Consider the following 25,658-nt stretch of genomic DNA (forward strand, 5'->3'; position numbering starts at 1 on the left):
TGGGAGATGCTGTTGATGGCAAGTTATAAACAGATATAAAAGAAGAATTCCCTGGATACCAAAATCCAGGTTTCGGGCAAGTACTTTTTGGTGAGAGAACCCTGGCAGAGATTTAAAATATGCAGAAAAATAAAGTGTGGAAATATAGGCTGTTAGACCTTTAAAATATGCCCTTTATAAACTGAATTAATATGTTTCCCTCTTCCCCTAGCATAGCAAAAGACCACGTGTTTGGTAAGTTAAGAAATGGTTTACTTACAAACTCTTTTCCATATAGCATTCAGAAAAACTTGGTGAAAGTTTCTAAATTATTGGTATGGGAACTCAAGAGTAACTTGTGTGCACCATGTGGTCTGAACTGGAGCGGCCGGCTTAGATGTCCTCAATTGTTGACCTTCTCAGGTAGACTGGAGGGGAAGAAAAACTTGATTACCCATCCCTTCCCAAGGTGAGTTAAGCCTGGCAGGACAGCTTACTCTATGGTCTTAACCTCTTCATGCATTAATATGATCTTAACTTCTTCATGCATGCATGTTGGTTATATGAGGCTGGTTATTCCACAGATGCAGTGAGGTCTCACCAAATATCTCAATGGGTAGGCAAGTTAATCTTCCCCTTGCCCTGCTTTCTTCTAGTTATGTATGTCCTTCTTCCAGCACAGACAAATATATGCTGTAGTCCTACAGTTCACTTACCTTGGGAGTAAGTCCCTCTGACCTCACTGCGGCTAACCTATGAATAAACATGCATAGGCTTGCACTACTAAAAGGCAGCCAGAGAGGGTGGAATAAAGGCACTGCCCCATAACCACTAACCAGAGTGACCTTCATCTTACATGAACCAGTCTCCAAAATTCCATCACCAAATGACATACTGCCACCCTCTTACTTTGCAGCTGTATCTAGTTGCCAAATGGTGACCGCAGCTGAATATATCCAAGACAGCATCAGAGGGGCCAGAGGCAAACCTGATACAGGTCTGGATCTCATCTTACATAAAAGTTAAGCCATGAAGGCCCTTGTACTCCCTGTTACTTCTTGCAGTGTGCAGAAAGGGACTCTGGAGCGAGGCAGGCAGACTCCAGATGTGTGTGGAGCACAGACTTATCCATCCACACAAGGGAGAATAATGGGCTCCTTTTTCACAGGTCACAAGAGGCACTGGGAAACAGGTGCACAAGTCACTCTTACATTTACTTTTTGAAGCTTCTTGCAATGCCTGAAGCAGGATGCACAGCCCTGGAAGAATGGCTTTGGCAGCTGGGGGTATTTCCAGAGGGTCACTTAATTTGCAAGTGGGTCATTGGGATATCATAAACAGGTTGTCCGCAACCATTTTGGTTTTGTGTGTTTTTTCTTATTGGATTCCCACGCAAAAGGGTTAATCCACGGTAAAGGGGGCAGGGAATAAGGACTAACAGAATGTTTGGAAATGTAACTATGGAAAGCACTTGGATTTTTTTCGTACTGGTTGCTTAGTTGATATTTCTGCCCAGATACTCTGAAAAGGCCTCACGTTGGGAAAATCAGGCCTGAGTTACTGCTTAGGTGGCTAGTCAGTTAGCTGTAGTAGGCACAGAAGTATTGCTATTTCTCTAGGGATTTTTTTCATCCTTGGCCACCAAAAGAAGAAAAAAGAGCCACTATTATTATGAATATAGTGAGTACTTTAAAACTGTAAAGGGTAATTTATTTTTTCAGGTCACTTTAAGCACAGCTTTATTTTTCAGCTCAACAACTTTGGGTGGGTGCTCCCCCTAAAAAAAAAGGGAGTTCTGGCACCTCTTTTTCTAGAAAAAAGCCTCTAGACTTTAAGTTATCTATTTTAAGTTATCTATTTCCTTATTGCTGACTGGGTGGAGAACACAACAGAAAGTGAAAATCTAAGAGGTCAAGTCTAACTGTAGCTCATAGTACAACATTCTAATATTTAGCTCTTTAAGGGTCATACAGGCTTATTTTTTTCAGGACCACAAGTAATTATGGGGTGATTGCAATCAGGAAAAAAAGCATCTCCATCAGGAAAGTCTTGAGTGAGCAGACTTTTTGGGACTCCTCCAGAGGATTTTTCTGTTGCACACTTGCCTTGCCTTATTCAATGAAATTTTCAGAGGGTCTTGTTTGTAATTGGCTACTGTTCTTAAAACAAGCTGTCACTCTTTAAATGGAAGCTGCCATTGTCTGTCATGCCACAAATTAAAAAGACAATAAAAAACAAACAACCTAGGCAAGGGTAAAGCACAGCTTCATTGCCGCACCATGGCTACAAGTCTGAATTTAAAGCACATTTAAATAGCCGTCCCCAATGTATCATGGGGTAGTTTGCATGCTTGCTGGGATTTGTAGCTCTGCAGCTGCCACAATTCTTTAAGGAGAGCTATGTTCTTTTACATGTATGGTGTGGATGTAGGAGAGCAAATAGTGAATCAACTCTGGATCCCAAGTGGCAAACTCAGTTACCCGGGGCAGGCATGCAGAAGGATCCCAGAGAAAGCAAAAGACAACACAAGGCAGAGGGGCTGGAGATGCATCTGTGCCTACCCAAACTACAGCAAGAACCAATAGTTATCCTGCACAGCAGAGAGAGTTTTAATAGCATCTCCCACTGAAGTCCTGCTGGCTTGAGAATTAGCCTGCTCCTCTGGAGTTAAATGGGGTGCGCTTTGCAGTTTTCACTTTCCCAGTAAATGTCTATTGCAGTCTTATAGCTTGTTCCTACGCACGTGGTCTTGGCTTTTTAATATAGTCTTTCTGCAGGCTGCAGCATAACAATTTCTTTAAGAAAAGAAAGGCAATTTAGGAAAAGATGAAAAAAGGACTGTGCCTCATCGCTGTGTACTAATCCTCCGGTCTGAATGTATAAATAATACCTCGCTGTCGGAAACGATCTTAAGACATTGCGGTGCTATGTTTAGGTACAGCTAGATCAACTCACTTTGCAAAGCAGCCTTTCGCAGGTGTCTCTGTGGCGCAATCGGTTAGCGCGTTCGGCTGTTAACCGAAAGGTTGGTGGTTCGAGCCCACCCAGGGACGGTTTCTGTTTTAGTCTGCTAGCCGTCACAATTATAATACTTCGTTTTATCTGGGTACAAGGAGTCGGAGAGGGAGGAGGAGGAGCCCGGGAGGGGTCTGCGGCAACGGGGCAACAGCTGCGTCACGTGCGTTCCCGATATGCGGCGGGCTGGGCGAGGAGACGCACCCACCCCGTGCCTCTTCCTTGCAACACCCGTGTGCAAAATGGATGCGTGCATAGGGAGCCCCGACTGCCCAGGGAGCTAGAGGAGAAGCTGCGGTTGCACTGCCGGCTCCCTCCAGAGCAAACCTTGGGCGCTGGAAGCTGGCGCTCGCCTGCCTTTGCAGCTCCCCGGGGAAGGGCCCCGCAAGGGGGGCTCCCGCTCCCGGGCCCTGCCCTTCCGAGGGTGCCTCGTCGCAGGAGCCACCGCTCCTTCCTCGCCTGCTCTTTCTGCCCTACGAAATCTGGGACGTTTTCTTCCACTCGCCTTCCGCGATCGCAGGCAGGAGGAGAGGGGGACTCTCTACCCGGCAGATGCTGCTGCTGCTGCTGTTGCAGCTTCTTAGGCAGACCTATATTCCACCCCTTTGCAGCAAACGGTCCCTCCGGGTTGCTACGGCGGTCTTGGTCGCCCAGCATTTATTACCACCTTCCTCGGTGTTGGCTAGAGAACGAAAGGAAACCCCCAGCCGGCCCTCCCTCAGCCCAATACTCCTCCCCCCCCCTTTGAATGCATGGCGACGTTAATAATTATTGGCATATTGATCGAAGTGGAGAGAGCTGCGTTTAGGCGAGGGTCGCTCCGCTGCGCCCGAGCTCGGCTGCAGCCCCGTCACGCAGGCAATTGATTCTCATTACAGCGATCGTGCAAATAATCAGCTGCAGCGCTCGGTGGGGCACGTCGCGTGTCACAGGATACACGTGTGTGTGTGTGTGTGTGTGGAGAGAGGGAGGGAGGGAGGCGGAGCAAGAAGTGGGTGCCAAGAGGAAGAACACTTATATAACAGGATCGATAGGAAAACCGAGCCAAATTCGCGTTCAGTTTCGTTCTCTCTCTCTCTCGCCCCCTCTCCCTCAATTCTGGTTTGCTGCTGCTGCTATTGACTGCCTCCTCCAGGAGAGGTTGGGATCCCGGCTGCACTTTGCACAACGAAGCTGCAGTTATTTTTCAGGCCAGTCGGCCACCCCTCCCCCCACTTTTCTTTCCTCTTTAGCAAAAAGTTGGTAATAGCACAATTCTATGCGTGTCCACTCTGATGTAAACCCCCTTAAGTTCAGTTGGGCTGTAAACGTTGCGAGAATTGTAGGTGTCCCTGCAAAGAGTTAGGGAGCTCCGTCTACATTTTGCAAGCTTTTATCCCCCCCAATATTCTTTCAGTTCGCAAAAAAAGGGGTGTGTGCGGAAAGTATTGTCTTTTCTGGTCCTCTCCATTCCTTTGGCCAATTTAAAATTGCACTCCAGGTTGTTGTTTTTGGCTGGAGATGAAGACGGAACTGAGTTCCACATTCGCATAAGATCTCGTTTACGCCCATGGGTTTTTATTCTTCAAACTTCAACCCGTGCAAAGTAAAGCTCTTATTTCGCTCAGGAAAAAATGCATAATTTAAGAAAATTATCGGAATTCCCAATACAAATCCACTTTCTCCCTTTACCAGCCTCCTTTTACTTTTCTTCCTGTTTTATTTAAAATAATAACACTGAAAAGGAAGTCGAAAGGGCAACAGTTACAAGTCTTTAAAAAGTCTCGACCTCTCATAGTTTCAACTTCCTATTTTTTATATTACATTTGTTCTCTAAAAACAGTCTTTGTAGGGGAAACTCCCCTTTTAAAGCAGAGGTTAGTTTTGTTTCTATTCCTTCCCTTTTTATACGCCTTTTTTCACCTTGGAGAAGAGCTATACTGTCAGCGCACAAAATGTTTTTAAAAGTGTCTGTTTTCATAAAATTCCAAGTAAATGGAAGGATAATGATTAACCCATGCATCCAGTCAGAGACATTTTATATTTCAAGTGAGACACCGAATAGTTTTGACACAAGCTTTCATGGACGACTGTCTTCTTAACCAACATACAGCTGCAATGTATATAGTCCAAGGAAGTTTATGCCATAACAAATAGGTTAGGCTTTCGGATCCCACAAGACTCTTCGTGGCTTTTGGTGGCGCAACAGAGTAGCTCTGGATTTTGAATACTTGGATCGCCCTATCACGCTTACGTGTTAATTTCAGCAATGGGGCAAGTGTTTGGCACCGCATAAAGGTCGCATGAGACTTAACCCAGCCCAAACGAAGCACCTCTGTGTTCAATGAGATTTACTCCTATGTTAGCATAGGTTGCTTCTCCCTGAAACCTGCTGGATTTAAGAGTAGCTTAAGGGTAATTAAGTTACATAGGAATAAGTCTCATTGAACACGGGGTTTACTTCCGAGTAAACATGTATAGGATTGTGTTGTGAAGTGCTGAAATTTGGCAGGATATTGCCTTTGTAGTTGTGCAGTACCATAATAAAGGTATCTTTATTATATAACGTGTTTAGTTACTATGGTGCATTACTCAACACAGAAAGCTAGAACTAGCTTCTAAATCTCTTCGTGACGAATAGAAAAGTAGCTGGGAGCTTGCATCGGAGGAGCAATTTATTTTCCATATGGATATTCTCCATTTCCCAACCCCCCCCCCCTCAAATCAAATGTGGTTTTTTTTTTAAATAAAAACATCGATTTTGATGGAAGGGGTTTTACTCTCAATGAAGAATGTAAAATGAAAATTCTAAACTTTTGAGGTGTTCTTTTACTGCTTCAGTAACAAGAGTACATTTTAAATATCTGTGTAATGCTGGTATTGTGAAGTGGAAAATTCTCCACCCATTGTCTGCATTATAAAAAAATAATGGGATAAGCGGTTTTAAACCCAGTTGATTTCAACCGGACTTTAACATGCTTCTCAGAATCATAGGGACCCAGGAAAATGATTTGTACCGAGGCAGATACAAATCAGGGTCCATCTAGATTCTGTATTATCTTCACTGACCGGCAGTGGCTCTGTAGGGTTTTAGAAGAGTCTTTTCTCCAAATCTACCTGGAGACAGCAGGGATTGAACCTGAAACCTTCGGTACAGAAAATAAGTATTTTGCCGCTGAACCACTGTGGGCCTCCGTTTAGTATCTGCCCATAGTTTATCTCAAGTTGATGGAAGATGTATGTGCCATTGCAGTGTGTGTGTGTGTACACATACAGATATGTTCAATGCTAATTAAAACCTTTTTAAAATTGCATTTACAAGGCAAAATGCTATGGATCTCCACTTTCTCGGCCCCCCTGTCAGATTTTAAAGGAATATGACCTCCCTCACCGCACTGTGACTTGTGACTTGGCAGATGAAATCGCCATTTCCCCCCACCTAGATGTGTATGTCGAAATTGCGTTTGGGAAAAAGGTGTTGAGATAGATCTATATAAGTTTCAGGTAAAAACACAAAAGAAAGCCCATCTTTCCAGCTGACATTTGACCAGTGTGTGGTTGCGAGGGTCCCCATTCATTTCCACTGCTACCCACCTTCCAGGTGGTTTTCCTCCACCCACCCACCCTCTCGCCTCCCTTCCTCTTTCACCTGCCTAGGAATCCTATCCCCAAGCGGCAGCCTCCAGTTATCTGTGAATTCTCCTGCTGCAAGTCATCTTCTGCTGTCACCGCAAACGCAGAAGGCGTTTGCAAGTCCTGGATCGCCAAGCAGCAACCCAAACTGCTTCCAGGGACGAGCATGGCAGGGAGAGGATTCGATGAAGGAAGCTTTCGCCCTTCGCCGCTCCCAACCTGGTGCCCTCCAGAGGTGTCAAGATTCCCACAGGCTCCACTGAACCCATGCACATCGGGCAACACCCCGAGGAAGAAGCCCTCTCCCCCAAGCCCCACATCTCAGCCTCGGGTCAAGAGACTCCAGAAGGCTGTGTTGTTAATTGAGAGCAAGAGACCATATGCGATCAGGACTGTGTGTGGGTATATATATGTGGGATGAGTGTAGGGACCCAACACAGCGAGGAGCGAGCCAGGATTCCGGGCGGGGGGGGGACAGCCCCTCGGGAGGGTAAACGGTACTGAAGTGGGCTCTTTCCCCCATTGCTCACTTCGCTTCCTTGATGGGTCCACCCAAAAAGGCGCACGGGAGCACTGGAATGGGAATGGAACCCAGTGTTGTCATCAGCTCCCTGGAAAATCCCATTTTTATTTTTTTCTCTGGGTAGCTTTATTAAAGCTTCATGTGTCCCTGTCCGAAATGTGGCCCTTCTGCGCTGTGGGGCCCTCTGTGGCTCATTCCGACTGCGTGGGGCGCTGGTCTTCTGCCTCCCCACAAGTCCTCCTGACCAGATGGCTCCCCTCGGCCAGCAAAAAGAAGAGCGCAGCACAGGGCCCAAGCAGCGCCTCGACCAGGCCGGCCGTTCTATGTGCCGCAAACCCCGTGACTGCGCGTTGATTCGCTGCTACCAGCCCGGGAAGGGATCGGATAAGCCGCGTGGCCCGGGGAAGGGCCAATGGCAGGGGCAAGTGCTTCTTCCCGCCCTTCTGGAAATGGAGCTATAAGAATCCCGTTCGAAGATGGTGTCTCTTTCCTTCCCGTAATCGAGGCCCATTCGAAAAGGGCGGGAAGCAAGGATCAAAGTAAAGAGGTCACGCCGGCCTTTTCTTAAACCCGGGTTAGGCGAAATCAGTGCTTTTTTAATGGGGTAGGAGTACGCTTACTCCTAAACGTCTTCTTTGTCCATTTAGTGTATTTATTTTCCCCAATTTGAATTATACAGTAAAATGGTGGTTTTCTTGGGTCAAAATGAAGTACTCCTAAACATTATTTTTTTTTAAGAAAGCACTGGGCGAAATAGTTTTGGTTTTGCTCGAAGGTGCCCTAATTTTTAACCCCCAAAAAATAGGAAAAGAAAAAGTATAGTTTCCTTTTCTCCTGACACGTTGGCCTGGAAGTTGTTTGGACCCTTTAAAAGGTGCTATTAAGGATGTAGAATAATATGCTGAGGGTGGATAGCAGTGTAATTTGGTTAAGAAACAACAACATCTCCATCATTTTGACATGTTAAGCTGGGGGTGGGGGAAGGAGAGAGAACTTTCCAGGAACTCTTTAAGTTTCGCATTGTTCCATGCCAAGAAGTTGTGTGGCAGAGAGAATTCAGCTTTACGATAATCAGTAGTAATAATATAATCACAATAATTACTACAGTAAACAGCCATTTTAAAATGGCTTTTTAATTGCTTGTGTTGCTGTTATTCGGTGGTATTAACAAGCAGAGTTATAAGGTGGTCCACCTGTCCTGCTTCCCACACCAGCAAGCCACACTGTTCCTCCACTGGCTGTTTTCATTCTCATAATGCAGCTATATAAGGTTAATATAATGATATATGAGTGGGTTCATATGCCTGCAAGTTTCAGAACATGGGAAACAGCTATAATAAAAGGGTGCAGATAACAGTCATCTTGAATATTTTAATCCATCCCTTTCCAGGGCAGTTAAACATAAATCCTGGCTGGAATAAAACTTAATGTTTCTATTTCCCTGTTAACACTACTGAAAAATAGCAATTTGGATGAATTTAATTAAATGAGGAAGTAAGTGAAGTTTAGTTGAGTTTCATAGTTTCTGAAGGCTCTTGATCTAGAATGTGAGAAACAGGCCTTTTATGTAGGGGGGAAGATTATTTACTGTAAATAGGAGCCACAACGGAGTATTCCGTGGGGGCCGAGACAACAAGCTCACAGGTTACATTATTCAGAAGGGCTTTGCTCAGTGCAAATTCTTTCCACTTTTTGCTAGTTACTGTTTTACTTTCCTTGGATTAGTGCCCTCTTTGAATAAACTTGGCAGAATGACTTAAAGAAAAATCCAAATGAGAGCCTCAAGAGACAGTACTGGATAACTAGAGACTGCCTTAGATATGGTGCACCAGTACTGCAGTAATTCTTTCAGTTACTGATACTGCCGTTGCAAACTTGAAAAACTTAAACAGGACCAGTGTCTGTTGGTGAATGTATATGCAAGCCTCTCAGTTATGCAGGGCAGCTGTTTTTCCATTCAGTTTTTTCTGATGAAGAATTCTGTTCTACCTGGAAGTTTTTATATTCTGTCACCAAGTTGCTTTTTCAGAAACCAGTTGTGGAACTTGATTCTAGGTAAATGGTCCATGAGATTGGGTGAGCAGGAACTACAAAGTAATTGGGAGGTTATAATACATCATTTGCCAAAGAAAACATTGATTCCTTGCTCTTACAGTGATATCTGACATTTCATTACATATAAGCAGTGCTTTGTAGATTGAGAACAAACCTATGATGTAATTTGGAGAACATGAGGTTGATGGGAGAGGACTTGGCTGAGCTGTAGGAATGCTTTAAGGTTCAGTGGGGAAGGCCTTGAAACTCAAAGGTCGTGGATTTTTAAATGTTGCCAAGTTAATAGTTTGTAACTGAGAGTCCAAGGTATTTAGGAAGCAAACATTACAGGGTGGGAAGATTAGTGAAAGATTCTTTTCATGATGTAATCAGAAAAGAAGGACTGAGAAGCACAATGGGCAAGCAGTAAAGGAAAAAATGGTTTTTTAAAAATCCTATTTTAATTCAGGGAATGTTCAACTGGTTTGGAATAAATGTGAAAGCACATAAACTATGATCCAGATTCCAGACTAGTCCCACTTTTATATACGTGCAGATGAATTATTGTTCCCCCTCCATGTGTAAGGGCTGAATAGCTGCAGATTCACAGCCTTTAGGGGGAAATTGTATTCTCCTTGCCATACTCCATTCAAAAAGCAGCTCCATCAGCATTAATCTGTGTAAATGGTTTGAGGACTGCAGCCTTAAAGTTCTGGCAGTGAAATTGAGGCAGACTTTGTTATTGTAGCTCCAAGAAACTCTTTGTGGTAGACGTGGAGACAAAGTACGGCACTGAGTGTTGAGTCCAATGTAGCATCTTATTTATATCAGTTACTAATTTGGAATTAAAGTTCAAAATGTTTCAGGTCAAAGGCATGCAGACAGGCCTAAAGGAATACTGTACTTTCCTTTACATCTTCATAAACGTTTGTTTTCATTTTGGAAAGGCTAACAAAATGTTGTTTGCCAGTCCAGTGGCCCAGATCCTTTCCATTTAATTTACGTACATGTGGGTAGATTATGTACATGTGGGTCAGGCCAAATTTCCCAATAAATACCGGAAAACATGCAATCCGTATATTGGGTGATAATGTTAGAGTAGGCCTATTAATTTCATTGGGTCTACCCTGAGCATGATTTAGTTGGCTATCACCTATTTAGATTATTTTTCTGTGTCATTTTCTTTTTCACAGATATATCAATCTATCTAACCTAGTACCCTTCTTTCAACAGTGTCCATCCAGATACTCCTGGGAAGCACACAAAACAGGGCATCACTGAAATAGGTAAGTATTCCTTGAACATCTCAGTCAAGAGGTAGAGTGCCTCTGAACAGAGAGGTTCTGCTTTAGCTATTGTGATTGATAGCTGTTGGTAAACCTCTTTTTCATGAACCACCAACTGAGAGTATTTTAGGTTGCAGTCCTCTAAACACTTGCACATGTACCTCGTGAGAAGTTCCATTGAACTCACTGGGACTTACTTTTTTGCTTTATTTTTTAGTAGACATGCTTAGGAAGAATTGCACTCTTCCAGTGCAATCACAGAACCATAAACCTAAGTACTTAAATAGAAATAATTTAGCCCACCTAGATAAACTTGGGAAACAGTATTCATGATGTTATTTGCCCTAAGGTAGATGGATTGTTGCTTGTAGTAGTAGCAGCAGATGAACTCTGCTACCATGGAAATTGATTGTAAATTGTAAAGTGTAAAAATAACCAAGGTTTTATTGTAAATTATGTATTGTTCCTTATTTACTATACCACACTTTATGTTCACTTTTGGATTCTGATTTGATTGAAACTCATAAGATCAAAGAAAACCTGTGGTTATAGCGAAGGGAGCAGCTTATATTTGGGTATTGTCTTTTCTCTCCCCCCCCCATGAATTTTAAAGGTGCGGCTTATATTCGGGTGTGGCTTATATTTGGGCCAATATGGTATATATTTTCTTGTGCTTTTTGAAAGTCCTCCATGAGAAAAGTTGCACCCGAAGTCTCTCTATTGAGGCTGATGCTGCAGAGTAATGTATCTGTGGCTTGCAGAGCCAAACCATGAATGTTTTTATACTATTCCACTCTCATGCCTTACCAGAATTTTTTTATTTTAGTCCCTAATCATAGTTTCTTATTTTTGTCCGTCATAGGCTAGGAATTTGGGAGAGAATGTTTTTCTCATTCTGGTTCCAGAAATGAAAAGACGCAAAATAGTTAAGGTAATATTATCTTACATTTGACTGAGGTCTGTTGAAAATGTAGTAATTAGGAATTTAAATTGGAAAGAAGATAAGGTTTGCTGCAGTAAAATTTTATTAATAGATAACAAGTAGGTCAGTTTTCAAGAGCTAAGGGAGCTGTGAACGTTATATAACAGCTGGATAGAAACCCAGTGAGGCCAGCTGGGCTGCCTTTGGAAATTTTTAGAAGAATTTGTCAGAAATGTGGAACTGCAGCCGGCTAGTATAGGTTCATAGCCTCTGTAATTTTTTCAACAACCTTAGATGGAGGAGGGCAAGCAAGCACAGCCAGATGGCAATTCCTGTATCTTTTGCATGAAGTGTCTCAGGCCTTACAGACAGCTGTAGGAGTTGAAATACAGTTTGTGGCTTTACATTTAAAGGACATTAGTTCTCCCCAAAGAATATTGAGAACTGTAATTTGTTAAGGGTGCTGGGAATTGTAGCTCTGTGAGGGGCAAACTATAGTTCCCAGGATTCTTTGGGGGAAGTCATGTGCTCTGAATGCATTTTAAATGTATTGTGTGTATAAGTTGTCTCTGTGAGTAAGTGTGACGAAAACACACATGATTGACCCTCTATCACATCAGTCCTTCTATAAAGAGTTCTGTAGGAGGCATTCTAGTCTATCAAAACAACACCAACTACTTTCCATCTAATCTTATAACTTGCCTTACGATGGCAGTGAGTCTTAAAATTGCTAAATGCTTTGTTTGAAATGTCGTTTCTATAGGGGTGTGACTTGATATTAATGGAAAAACTGACCCTAACAAAGCCTGAGACCAAAGAAACACAAAATCAGACAAATTTTTATAAAACTTGGTTGAGCTTTATTTCCGACACAACAGCAAAAGATATATATGGTTGTAGCCGACCAACAACTTAAGGGGACATATGTAAATATACCGTACTTTTATTTGAATGAGCAACATTTGTGTGTATTTGAATGATACTGGGACTGCGCTTGAGAGGTGGGAAGGAAGGAGTTTTCCATTTTGATTATGTTTATTATGAGCATAGCTGTCAAGTGTCCCTTATTTGAAGGGACAGTCCTTTATTCCAGCGCCATGTCCCACTGCTGTCCCTTATTGATGGATGTCCCTTAAATGTCCCTTAAATGATGTCCCTTAAATTTCAAAGGAAGCAGCTCCTCTCCCTCCCTCCCTGCTGGCCAGGGAGGAGGGAGGCTCCAGCTGTGTTGCTTGGCTGTGTTGCTCACCCAATAAGAAGTCTAAGAACGACTGGGGGGTAGAGCTTGCATGCCTTGTGTGTGGCTAGTTAGTGCAAGCTGAGGGGGTTTTTGAATGCTGGACGCCATTTTGTTGCACGTGCTGCTGCAAACTTTGCAGTGCAAAGCCAGGCCGGGGAGCCATCTTAAGTTGAGGCTGCATAGGCCTTGTGGTGCATGTGACTCAGATTCTATTCAGCTGAACGTCTGGTTACAAAGTTGGTTGGACAGTGTTCTTGAAGCTACCCAGCATGAGTTTGACCCGACTGCAGGAGGACAGGAAGACTGGAGTGCCTGGAACAGGTGAGGCTGCAGGTCCCTTATTTTGGCTGTTGGTCCCTTATTTTCAAGGCTGCTGGTCCCTTATTTTCAAATCTGTAAATTGACAGCTATGATTATGAGATGATTTTTAAATACCTTTAAAAAAACACCCAACAACCCTAGTTGCTCAAAGATACACAGGCTTTAAAAAAACCCCAACCAACTAGCTAAAAGTCATTATTTTAAATTTGCTGCCTATGAAATGAATTTCAGGAAATCCATTAAGCCCTCCTTAGGCACTAGCTAGGATTGCCAGAGTACTGAATTCTTTAAAAGCAGCTAAGAAAACATACCTGGCTAAGAACATTTCCCATCCTTTTCAGGGAAGGGAAATATTTTGAAACTGTCTGATGTATTATTATTATTATTATTATTATTATTATTATTGTTTAAAAAGCCTTTTGAATAGGAGGTTAGCTCCAAACTAAGGGAACTGAACTTTATGGGACAAGTTAGTCAGAATTAATTCCCTCCCCTGCCCCATTGTCAGTGAAAATGTGTAATCCTAACCAAGCTGTCTCAGAATAAAATTCTGTTGAGTTCAACCCTGGGTAAGTGCAGTTATGACGGCTGACTTTGAATGAAAACATTAAAAACAGATTTAACGAGCACATAACTTCCCCCAAAGAATCATGGGAAATGTAGTTTTTTAAGGTTGCTGGAAATGGTGCTTCTGTGCAGAGGAAATTATGGTAAATGTGTGCTGAGTATGCTTTAAATGTGTAATGTGGACTCACAGCTAGTGTAGCTAACTCAGACTAGATCCATCCCATTGTGTTCTCTAAACATCATATCACTGATGATTTCAAATCACTCTGCACATTGTATGGAGCTGGGCACACACACACACAAATTGTTACGTTATTTGTCCAGAAGCAGTCAGGGGCTCTGAGGAGGATGTCAGCCATTTTAAGAGGTTGACATTGGAAGAGGCTTTGCCTGAGCAGCTGAGCCCAGTCTGAACATTTTTTAAAAAAACAGAGGTTTCTTTCCCTTTATAGCTGAGAGGACAATCCAGCGTTCTTAAAATCAATACGTGTTTTGTAAATTACTATAGCAGGATGAGGACTCAGGCCTGAGTTCAAGGCAGTATCTAGCTTTACATAAGCAAGCAGCGCTGTATACCCATCTAGGGATAATTCAGTGGGCTATTCTTTTTCTTCAGCTTTACCAACCTCGGGTACCGAAAGGTCTTCTGCTCTCTTAATTATCCTGCTTTGTTTTCCATTGATTATCTGTTCTCTCCTGCTGCCCACAGGCCTGGAACAACACATAAACAAACAAACAAATCTCCAGAATCTGCAGGAATCACCCTGGTGGGGAATGTGCTGGTGAAACACCCAGGATTCAGCTCTGACAGGTGGGTGGAACTGCCTTGATGGGAAGGATGACCTGATGTCATCATGATGCCAGATGATTGATAGGTAGATGGCTGGTTTTTTATATTTTATATTTAAAGTTTTATTGATTTTTTAAAAAGAAAAATAAGTGCAAACATAGCAGAAAGAAAGAAAGAAAACAAAGAATAAAAAATATAAATCATAAAGCGTCAAAACCTATAAGGACAAAGATACAGCACAGCTCCAAAGGGGCAATAGAAGTATTAACTCATACAAATATTCCTTTTACAAATAATGCAGATACGTAAAAACAGAAGTATTGTCTATCTGTGAGTTCCATCATCATTGAGAGCAAAGGTTCTACAAAGTCTTAGCTGAGCAAAGGTTTGCGTAACCTGGTGCCACTGAGCAGCCACATGGCTCAATATTCATATGAGAAATAAAATCATGCCATACATTTAAAAAGGTCATTTGAGCTCTAACCTTTACATACTTTTAGTTTATGAGCTATCTTTTCAAGGAGGGCAATTCACTGAGCCCTGGAGACTAAGTAATCCAAATTATTAAGGTGGAAGGTTTTCCAGTATTTGGCAACTGAGCCCTGGGCTGCTGCTAAGAGATGAGATATAAGTTCTTTGTTTTTCACATCCCATTCTGTTTCTATATAATGGTTCAAATGTGTCTGGTGGAAACGTGGAGTAAGAGTTTGTTTCTCGAGCAAAGGGATCTCAGTGAATACCTTATTACAAATTCAGCTGCCTTTGAGCAGTCCCACCACATACGTTTATATATACCCATTCTGTGGCAGCCCTTTAACACAGTGAATGTTATACCTGGATATTATAAAGGAGAGCTCTCGCAGAGCAATGTACTAGCTATGTATAGTGGTACCTCAGTTTAAGTACTTAATTCATTCCGGAGGTCCGTTCTTAACCTGAAACAGTTCTTAACCTGAAGCACCACTTTAGCTAATGGGGCCTCCTGCTGCTGCTGCGCCGCCGGAGCACGATTTCTGTTCTCATCCTGAAGCAAAGTTCTTAACCCGAGGTACTATTTCTGGGTTAGCGGAGTCTGTAACCTGAAGTGTATGTAACCTGAAGCATATGTAACCCGAGGTACCACTGTACTAACTTTAGTGAGAAATCTCAAGCTGAACCCTTGTCAAAGTTGTTCTGCAGGGACAGGGAGGACAGACAAAGACCAGGCAGAAATGTTATCAGTAGCCTTATACACTAAGTACACTGTTTCTATACCAGTGGAATAGCCACTGTACTTTACACATAGTCAACTCAGAAGGGGGAAATGAACAAATAAAAGAAACAAAAATGTTGTTAACCTAGCAGACATGCCCATGGCATCCTTAGAAACATCACCAAAGCCCACCAGTTGGGCACTGGGCCAGCGATGATGGCCACATGCCCCCCCCCCCCCCACATATAGGAAGACATGACATGATGGTGACGGGAACACACCCCTTAATCACCACACACACACACACACACACACACCACAAGATGACACCATGGGACCCCGCCCCAGCTGCCCCAGTGATCCTGTCACTTACTGCTGCCACCAGTCCCTAAGGATAGACATTCAAAGCCTGTCAGGCTGCCGTAGTTTGGTAGGATAACACACTATGGAAAGGGAGTCTGTAGCACACAGCACCTGCATAACCCCTTGGGAAGGATTCTTGTAGTGTAGAGCACAAACATATCCCCCTATGCCCCTCTCCCCAGGGGATACATCTTGTATATATATATTTACTGTACAGTATAAGATATGAAAAATCCATGCAAGAATAGTGACTTAGTGGTTGCAAAATTGGTACCAAGTGTGCCTATACAGTGATACCTTGGTTCTCAAACGCCTTGGTACTCAAACAACTTGAAACCCAAACACTGCAAACCTGGAAGTAAGTGTTCTGGCCTGTGAGCTTTTCTCGGAAGCTGAACATGCTCCGTTTTGAGTGTTACGCTTCTGATTTGAGTGCCACACTTCTGCTTTGAGTGTTACACTGAGGTCTGTCTGCTTTTGCTATTTATTTTGCGTTTTTGTGGCTCTTTCCTTGTTTTTGTGACTGTGTGGAACCCAATGCAGCTACTGATTGATTGATTGTGTGACTGCACTACATTGTTTATTGCTTCCATTTTATGGATCAATGGTCTTGTTAGATAGTAAAATTCATGTCAAATTGCTGTTTTAGAGGTTGTTTTTAAAAGTATGGAACGGATGAATCCATTTTGCATTACTTTCTATAGGAAAGCGTGCCTTGGTTCTGGAACACTTTGGTTTTGGAATGGACTTTCGGAACGGATTAAGTTTGAGAACCAAGATACCACTGTATTAGGCACTGCTCTTTCAGAATGACTATGCACATTTGATTATCATGACTCAGTGCAACACCTGAGTTTGTAAGGTCTTTTGTTAATTGATAGGAGGTAAGTGGTATGGTTAGCCACATATAATAGCCATATCTGCTATTATTCATATTTGCAGAATGGGCACAATTATCAGAATAATGCAACTACCTGTGCTGATTAGTACCACTTGTAAATAATAAACTGAGTTATGTGAGCAGTGAGTCTTTATTTGATCTTCTTTTTAACTACATTAAGATTCATAGCTTTGTAAGGAACCAATAATAATTTTGTTTTGCGCTATATTCATTACAGTGCAGCTCTCTGCATCACTTAAGCAAACTATTGAATGAATGAAGGATTATGAGCTTGGGAGATACAGCATGCTTAAGGACATGCGGTGAACACATGCAGAGCTCAAATTTGAACCGGAGACTAACTGGCTAATGGCTTATGTTCTTAACCTCTTATACTGATTTTTTATTATTATTCCCTGCTCCTAACAAGTTTCCAATGGTGGTTGGCAAAAGTGGTTAGAATTAGATCACAAAGACAAAAAGTTAAAAGAAAATCCAACCAGCTTGTTTCTGGTAAGTCTTGATTTGCTTGTGTGAGGTTGGAATAGTGCAGGTCACTGGAGAACTTAATCTAATTTGATATAGAATATACTGTATTTTGCGCTCTATAAGACGCACCAGACCATAAGACGCGCCTAGTTTTTGGAGGAGGAAAACAAGAAAAAAAATATTCTGAATCTCAGAAGCCAGAACAACAAGAGGGATAGCTGCGCAGCGAAAGCAGAGATCCCTCTTGCTGTTCTGGCTTCTGGGATAGCTGCGCAGCCTGCACACACACATTCCCCCTTACTTTTTAGGAGGGAAAAAGTGAGTCTTATAGAGCAAAAAATACGGCATGTCAGAAAATTGGTTATTAAATATTAGCCAGTTTTTATCTGTTGTACCCATCTCTATTTTTAAATTGGTTTTTGATGTGTAATTATATTATTTGCCAAAGCAAAATGGTTATACCCAACCTATCTGCAGTCAAACTACCTCCCAAACCATGGTGTTGGCTGGCTTAATAGGCAGTTTAAATAATGTCAAATTGCAGGAGTTTATTAAGCTGCTGTGATAATGTACGCAAAGCGCTTTGAACATTTAAAAGGTGCTATATAAATGCTAAGGGCTAATAGCATTTATTCCCATGAAATAGTAATGACTTCTTGGAAACGAAAGGATGATTTATTCAATTTATACTCTGCAAATGAGTAACGGGGGCTGATGAATATGATAATGAGGAATAGATCGGTTTCAAATCCCTCTGGGATTTGGGTCAATCTTCAAGCGCCGTAGGACACTAACCCCAGTCCTTAGCTGTAGAGGCCCAGGGATGACACAATGGTTAATACATGCTCTGAGCTCGCATATTCCCTATAGCCAATGCTGAATGTGTATGTGTGTGTGTGTGTGTGTGTGTGTGTGTGTGTGTGTTAGTTAACCAGCCTGACAGGCCCTGGGTGCTATTATTTTCCTGGTTCTCTCCAAACCATCTTTAATAGCAAACCAATTGACACCCTTTCATTTCCGGTTCTCTTATTAGTTTCCCTGCCTCTCCCTTTCATGCCATTTCCCTTCCCCAATGCAGTTTTTCTGGTGAGGTCAGGTGATGGAGGCATCCCCTGCTGTTTCTGCCCATTTCCACTGCCTGTGAATTAGCTCTTGTGGAGGCAGCATTTCCTGTCAGTGAGTGACAAGAGGTGCTGTATCTGACAAGATGAATTCATTCTCTCTTTCTCAGTCCCTCTCTCCTTTCTTCTCTTCCTTTCTCCACCAGCCTCTCTCTACCTCTCCTTTGTTTTTAATTGCTTTAGTCCTCTCCCTTTTTTCTCCTTATAATCTCTCTTCATTTCTCTCTCTCTCTCCCCCCTTTCTATTATCTCTCCTGCCCTCCTTTGTATTCTTTCATTCCCAGCAGGACTCATGCATACAAATTGACCCCCTCCCAGCCAGTAATGTGACCAAAGCTCTTTGTGGCTCCTACAATCTCTATGGTAACTGTTCAGGGGTGGTGGTGTGGGGCGGGGAGTGTCTCAAGAGTGGCGGTGTAGACCCAGCACTTAGGCCCAGATATTTTTGTTCCTCCTCACATTGCAGAGCATCCATACGGATCACCTGGCCACTCTTTAAAAAAAAACCAGCTGTTCTGTTTTTCACTCTTTGTGTCAATACCTTTAAGGAACACTAATGGTAGAAAAAACCCACAAGGTTTTGGGGATGGGTGGTGATGTGCAAATCTTTTTCCCCAGATAGAAGATATGTTGCCTTCAGAATTGTGTTCCACTGGGCAGAGCTTTTTTTTTTTTTAAAAAAGCATTATATTGAATAGGTACCATCCGTCTATGGACATTTATTATCATCCTAGAGAGAGTGGCTGCATTCAAAGGACAACATGTGTTTATATTTCGGCAGCAAGCAACAGCGGCGAGTCTAAATTGCTCAGAGTCTAAATTGCTCGTGGGGGGATTAAGTCTTTAAGAGGTTTGGATGCCTTTTCATCAGAAATGTGGTTTGAGTTATAGTTTTTAAAATACCTGTGAATCAGTTCTACCTCAGCACTTGAAGCTGCTCTCACTGCTGCTTTAATCTTCCTGGCTGCTGCTTATAAGTGATCGGTTTCCTTACAATAAGTAAATAAATAGGTGCATAACCTGCTAAACATTGCCTGTACCTTCCTAGTAAGCCATGCTGTGCCATTGGGCTGTTTCCAAGAGACAACTCTGGGTGAAGAGACTGAAAATATGGCTTTGAAAAAGAATAGATTTTTTGCATGCTTAAGATCATGTTGTACAGGTTGATTAATCCTTGAACAGCCTGTCATCCTGACACAACCAGGGTGGTTAATATGTCCCCCACAATCCTTACAGTACATGCATAAAGGTGCAGAGAGGATAATAATCTGCTTTAGTAATTCTGAGTATGAAACCACAGGACTGCCATTTCCCCCAGATTAATTGTTATAAAGAGGAAGGTGGAGACCTTGTGTATATGACAGTTAGATTTCATTTGGAGCATTAATTTCCATAACCAATGACCAAAGTGAAATGGACACACTGTGAATTTGATAGTGGTGGATTTCAAATATCACTTACCTCTTAACCCGGCTCAAAGGGTTGTACTCAGAGGCTATCCACTGAACTTAATGAGCCTCATAGTAATGCCCATTAACTTCAATAGGTCTACTCTGAGTAAGGACTAGCATTGAGCACCACCCAACCAAAGCACATGCGGGGAAGTACTCCATCATTTTAGGATTCATGCCCATCATGCATCCCTTCTGACTGAAAATGTGGGAAAGTATTTTATAGTTTAAATCTGGGCAGATTCTGCATTTCCCCCCTTTTCTGTGTTTGTTTTATTCATCCCAGGTTGGCTCTTACCATTTAATACCAAATATCACTGTAAGAAACATAATATTTATTAGGCAATTAAATTTTATTGCCTCCACCACTGCTGGGGGGGGGGGGGGAATCTATTAGTAAATCCACAAAATCTTTCACTGCCCTGTCACATACCACAAACCACATGACATTCAGCACTTGGTGATTTTATACTGATCTTTAATTAAGGACATTAATAAACACCAGTACTGCTAAAATAATCTATAGATAATGGGAATGTTTAATGAGCCACATTGTCCTAATATGCAGGCAGTTTCTGGCAGGAGAGTCAGCAGTGAAATAGTTAACATTGTGGGCATTTAAGTGGTCATAATTAACAGTCTATTAACATGAATAGGGGAAGTTCTCACTTTGGACAGCTATTGTTTCACTCTCTCTGTTTACAGACTCCACTAGACAACAGTGCATAGCTTTGCCTTTGTGTGTGTGGATTGTTTAAAAAAGAATCAGGAGAAACAGACATTTCATCTTAAAATTAAAACCAAACCTAAAAGGCTGTACATAGCAAAATTATCAGTGTTGTTGCTTCTTTTATTTTCTTACATTTATACCCCACTTTTCCTCCATCGTAGGACCCCAAGACAGCATACATGTGGCCCCCGAGAAGTCCCCTCCAATCAATGCTGGCGTAGACCAGACCTAGACCTGCTTAGGCTCAGTAAGGTGACAGCCTCCTTTATTTTCAAGCCATGCCCTGTGTCCCATAACACTTTGTGTAGAAAGCCTCATTCAGATCAGGGGTCAGCAAACTTTTTCAGCAGGCAGCCGGTCCACTGTCCCTCAGACCTTGTGGGGGGGGGCGGACTGTATTTTTTGGGGGGAAATGAATGAATTCCTATGCCCCACAAATAACCCAGAGATGCATTTTAAATAAAAGCACACATTCTACTCATGTAAAAACACGCTGATTCCCAAACCATCTGTGGGCTGGATTTAGAAGGCGATTGGGCCAGATCTGGCCCCCGGGCCTTAGTTTGCCTACCCATGGATCAGATCCATGTAGCCTAGTGTTTCCATCTCCGATTGGCAGCAGCTCTCCACCAGGAGGTTTTCCTCATTGCTTAGAATCATAGAATCATAAAATTGTAAAGTTTGAAGATACTCTGAGGATCATCCGTTCCAATTCCCGGTAATGCAGGAATCTCAATTAAAGCATCCATAAGAGATGTCCATCCAACCTCTGCTTTAAAACCTCCAATGAAACCGCAACCTCCCGAGGAAGTCCGTTCCACTGTTGAACAGTTCTTACTTTCAGAAAGTTCTTCCTGATTAGTCGGACTCTCCTTCCTTGTAACTTGAATCCATTGGTTTGAGTACTACTCTCCTGAGCAGGAGAAAACAAGCTTGCTCCATCTTCCATTGATGTGACAACCCTTGAGATATTTGAAGTTGACTGTCCCATCTCCTCTCAGTCTTCTCTTGTCCAGACTAAACATACCCAACTCCCTCTCTAGCATTCCTCATAAGGCCTTGGTTTCCAGACTCCTTGATCGTCTTGGTTGCCCTCCTCTGCAGTTGCTATTTAAATGGAGAAGCCAAGAATCGAACCCAGGAGCTTCTGCATGTAAAGCACATTCTGTACCACTGAGCTGTGGTCAGCCCCACAAACAGATAATCATTCTCAAACTGCAGCATGATACTGTGCCTCAGGAAGAGCTCCTTGTGTCCCTTGAGCCAAGTTGTCACATCTGTCCACTGGGTATGTGCAGCAGTGGCAGAGGAAGCCTCTTGGGCACCTGAGGTGGCATGCCCAGGGGCAGGGCGAACTGCCCATAGGGCGGCACAGCCTGTGCCTTCCCTATGGGTGCTGCACACCCTGTCGCTATGGGCATCACGCGCCCTGCTGTATGGGGTGCGCGGCCCCCATAGGGAAGGCATGGGCTGTGGCATGCGGCGCCCATAGGGATGGAGCGTGCCATGGGGCCTCAGCTGCCCTACAGGTTGGAGGGAGGCAGCGGGTAGACAGCGCGGAGCCTGCGGGTGCCGAAACACGTGGCTCTTGCACGCTGCAGGCCCCACAGCAAGTGCCGCCCGCCATTTTGTCACCCCCCCCCCATCAGGGTGGCACCTGGGGCGGACTGCACCCCCCTTCCTACACCCCTGATGTGCAGGAATGTTTAGGGCAAGGCTAGCACATGCAGCATCACCTTCTCTACATGTTTTGCGAATCTCTTCAGCAATAAGGCATGAACGGGGCTGTTGAGGCAACGCGACCAGTCATTTCTAAATCAGGTGGTGCACAGGATCAGGAAAAGGTCATACAGAACCTTTCTTGTACCTTTACATTAAAAAAAAGTCTTAATGAATTGCTTCATATGAAAAAGGGTGGTGTCTTTTTCTCTTCCTCTTTATTTTAAAACAGGCCTTTGACATGTTACAAGCAGAGCGGCCGACATTTCTCCATAATGCAAGGCTGGTGTAAAATCTTACTGGCAAAACAAAAAGTCTAGCAAGTGCTGGGAAAATGCAGGTGGGCAGAAAAGGTGCTCGGCTGGAAAAAAAGATGTGTGTGTTGTTTCTCTCTCCTGTGGAGATCAGAGAGCAAGCATGGCTCCTGTGCACCTCTAAATTAGAGCAAGAATTAGGAACTCTTTACTATCCAAGCATATATTTCCTATAACGCACTTCAGTCATCATTGTGATTGCTTTAGGACTAGAGAGTGCTCATACAGCAAATACTCAGATTACAGCCATCTTCCAAGCCAGTCTGCTAACTCTGCAGAGTTAATCAGCACAGTTGACCACCCTAGCTGCATTCAACAGGGAGAGCATACCACCCTGAGACAAGCCCCTTCTCACCCTCCAGCCCCCTCTCTTGCTTCTGCGCTCCCTCCCTGTCAGACTGCTGCTTGATTCCAGCAGCCCTTTTCTGTGAGCACAATGTGGTGTAATATAGCATATCTGCATCCTGAAAATTTTGAGAAAAATGCAATAACTTCCCTCTCTAATATATTTGGCCTAAATTATTCTGATTTTCATTTTCATTTTATTAATTGAGTCTCTGCTCAAAGTACCCATGCATTATAAAATGCAGATAACAATATAATGAAATAATGATATAATGAATGAAAACATGAATCTAGCTAACATCTGGAGTAGAACTCCACATGTAAACCCATTTACGCTCCCTGCCCAGCAGTAGACAGATACAGTATAAGTTATTATTATTATTATTATTATTATTATTATTATTAGGAGATAAGCTATAGTAGAGACAGTGCTTGTCTGTCTGCCTAGGCTGATAATCTAAAGGGACCTGAGATGCTGCTTGTCTTGGGATGTTGTTGCACTGCCCTGTTTGTTGAGGGCACAGGCTCTCCCTGGGTGGCATGCTGTCAGAGCAAGGGTCTTGCCCTCTAGCTAACCTGGCCAGCAGTCAAGGGAGCTTGCCAGGAAGACAAACAGAATGTTAGAGATAATTAAGAAAGGAACAGAATACAATACAATACAGGGAATCAGTGGTGCATGCACACTTTTTGCACTATGCGTTATCCTGGTCTGCTCAGAACAATTAGCCAGTCCTTGTTAAGTAAATTATTCCTGGTCAGAAGGACGCCATTGCATATCCCGGATTATTTATTCTGGCTTTCTATGATCCCTTCCACTTGTTCTATATTAGTCTGCAGGCAGCAGACTCTGACCTTGAGCCAGTGCCATAGATCACATGAATCTTTCTGGGAAGTTGAGTCCCTGGTTGAGTCTGGGTCTCTAGAGAATGCAGATGTGGCTTTCATTTTGGAATGTCTCCCTTGCCAACATTGCTCACTAACTGCTATGTGAAAGCACCAATTCAATTTGGCAATGGGAAACTGCACCTGCTGAATGTTTGCCTGGCATCAGACTGATAAAAGGACAGCAAACATCCCGAGGTGGAGAGTAGCAACTTTAGCTTAGTTCTGAAAAACTGTGACTCCTTGGTGTATTTTTCTATCAAGCCTAAAATTCCATTCTGGGATATACCAGGACATTTCTTCTCAGTACCTGCAAACTGGCTGGGAAGTACCTCTGAACATGTGTAAGGTGCTTTTTGTTTACTGCTGGGAGATTGCAAACTCCTTGGGGCAGGGATTGTTCCCTCATGTGTTGAATACACTTTACAAATAGGAACAATGCAGCTTTGTCCCACACACCGGAGGTTAAAAGCCACAGGGCTTAGTTCAGAGTATATTATTTCCATATAGGCTTCAGCTCTAGCATTTCTCTTCTTCCAAACTAACATTGCCCTCTTGTATTTGATTAAAATCCCTCTAAGGTAAAGGTATAAGGAACTCGCACAGGTGGCAGAACATTCTTGAGAATCTGCTGCTCAAGTGTTAAAATATACCTCTGGTTTGCCAGCCTCCCAGGCTGGTATTGGTTGAGTTGACCTTGCCCAACCCCTTAAGTCCTAGGGCTCCCCTGTGGAAAAAGTGAATCTTATCCTATACCATCCTTCTCTTTGTTCTTACCTACCTGTTCTTTTTGGGGTTTTGTTTTATATATTCCACTGATATATACAAGTGGAGCCTGCAACTATATGTTGCAATGTGGCCTCCTCCTGCTCATCATATTAGTCAGCCCTTTCCTAGATGACTCCATTCCATTACCCTTCCTCTCTGGCTTTCTGTTCCACCCCACTCAGTCAGCATTTTGTGGTTACAGAGTATGCTTGACCTTCATTGTTCTGCCTTGGGTTCCCCCACACCATTGCCTTAGAGCAGTGGTGTCCAAACTTTCTTCAAAGAAGGCCAGATTTGATGAAGTGAAGGGCCGTGAGGGCCAACTGGAGGGCCAACCAAAGTTGTTGACCTTTGAAGGACTGAAGTTGTTGAGCTATTTTATGATTTTACCCCAGGAAATAAACTGCCACAGGGGCCGGATTAAACCAACTGGTCAATTAGACCCCTGAAACAGACTTTGGACATTCCTGCCTTAGAGTCACCCCCAAAATATTTTGGTACTCCTGCAAACCTTGAGGATCCCCCAAAGCCTGCTGGTATGTCTCTCATGTGGGTGGGAATTGCTATTTTGGCTGCAGAGGATTCACCCTTAGAGAGCGGACTATACTGGAGGTTTTCAATCTTTTTGAGTCAGCTCAGTTGGTTGGAGCGTAGTGCATTAACCTGTTTCCCCAAAGGCAACCCATACAAGTAAGGTTGTGGATTCGATCCCCATCTGGGACAGCTGCATTTTCCTGCATTGCGGGGGCTTTGACTAGATGATCCTCAGGTTCCCTCCAAACCCCACAATTCTATGATTCCACTGCTCCCTTGACCAGCTACATTCTTTCTGCAGCTTCCCTATGAACAGTCTCCAGCACTGCCTTATACCTGTTTAGTCAAATATATTCAACTGAGTTGCATGGGGCTTGCTCTTACTATGCACTGGACTGCAGCTTTTTTTTAACAAAAAAGGTCAGTCATAGGGAAGCAAGAAATAAATAAATTTTAACAGGTTTCTGGCCCATCCCAGATAACACTTCAAATGCATTGAAATCCCTACTTCTCTGCCAGCTTAAGCTGTTTCCCCTAACCCATACAGGTAAGTTTTACAGTGCTTTTAAAAGATGCTCTGG

The 25,658-nt window shown here is 43.1% G+C and overlaps 1 long non-coding RNA gene across 1 annotated transcript; it reads left to right on the forward strand.

Annotated features, from left to right (window-relative positions):
* Positions 1 to 7,503: 7,503 nt before the first annotated feature.
* LOC310828081 lies at positions 7,504 to 25,629 on the forward strand. The gene is made up of 5 exons (XR_014556622.1): positions 7,504 to 7,703; positions 10,397 to 10,449; positions 14,209 to 14,310; positions 20,677 to 20,767; positions 25,538 to 25,629. It is a non-coding gene; the product is annotated as an uncharacterized lncRNA (long non-coding RNA).
* Positions 25,630 to 25,658: the final 29 nt, after the last annotated feature.

This window comes from Podarcis gaigeae (genome assembly GCF_964106915.1).
Source record: "Podarcis gaigeae genome assembly, chromosome: 12".
NCBI lineage: Eukaryota > Metazoa > Chordata > Lepidosauria > Squamata > Lacertidae > Podarcis > Podarcis gaigeae.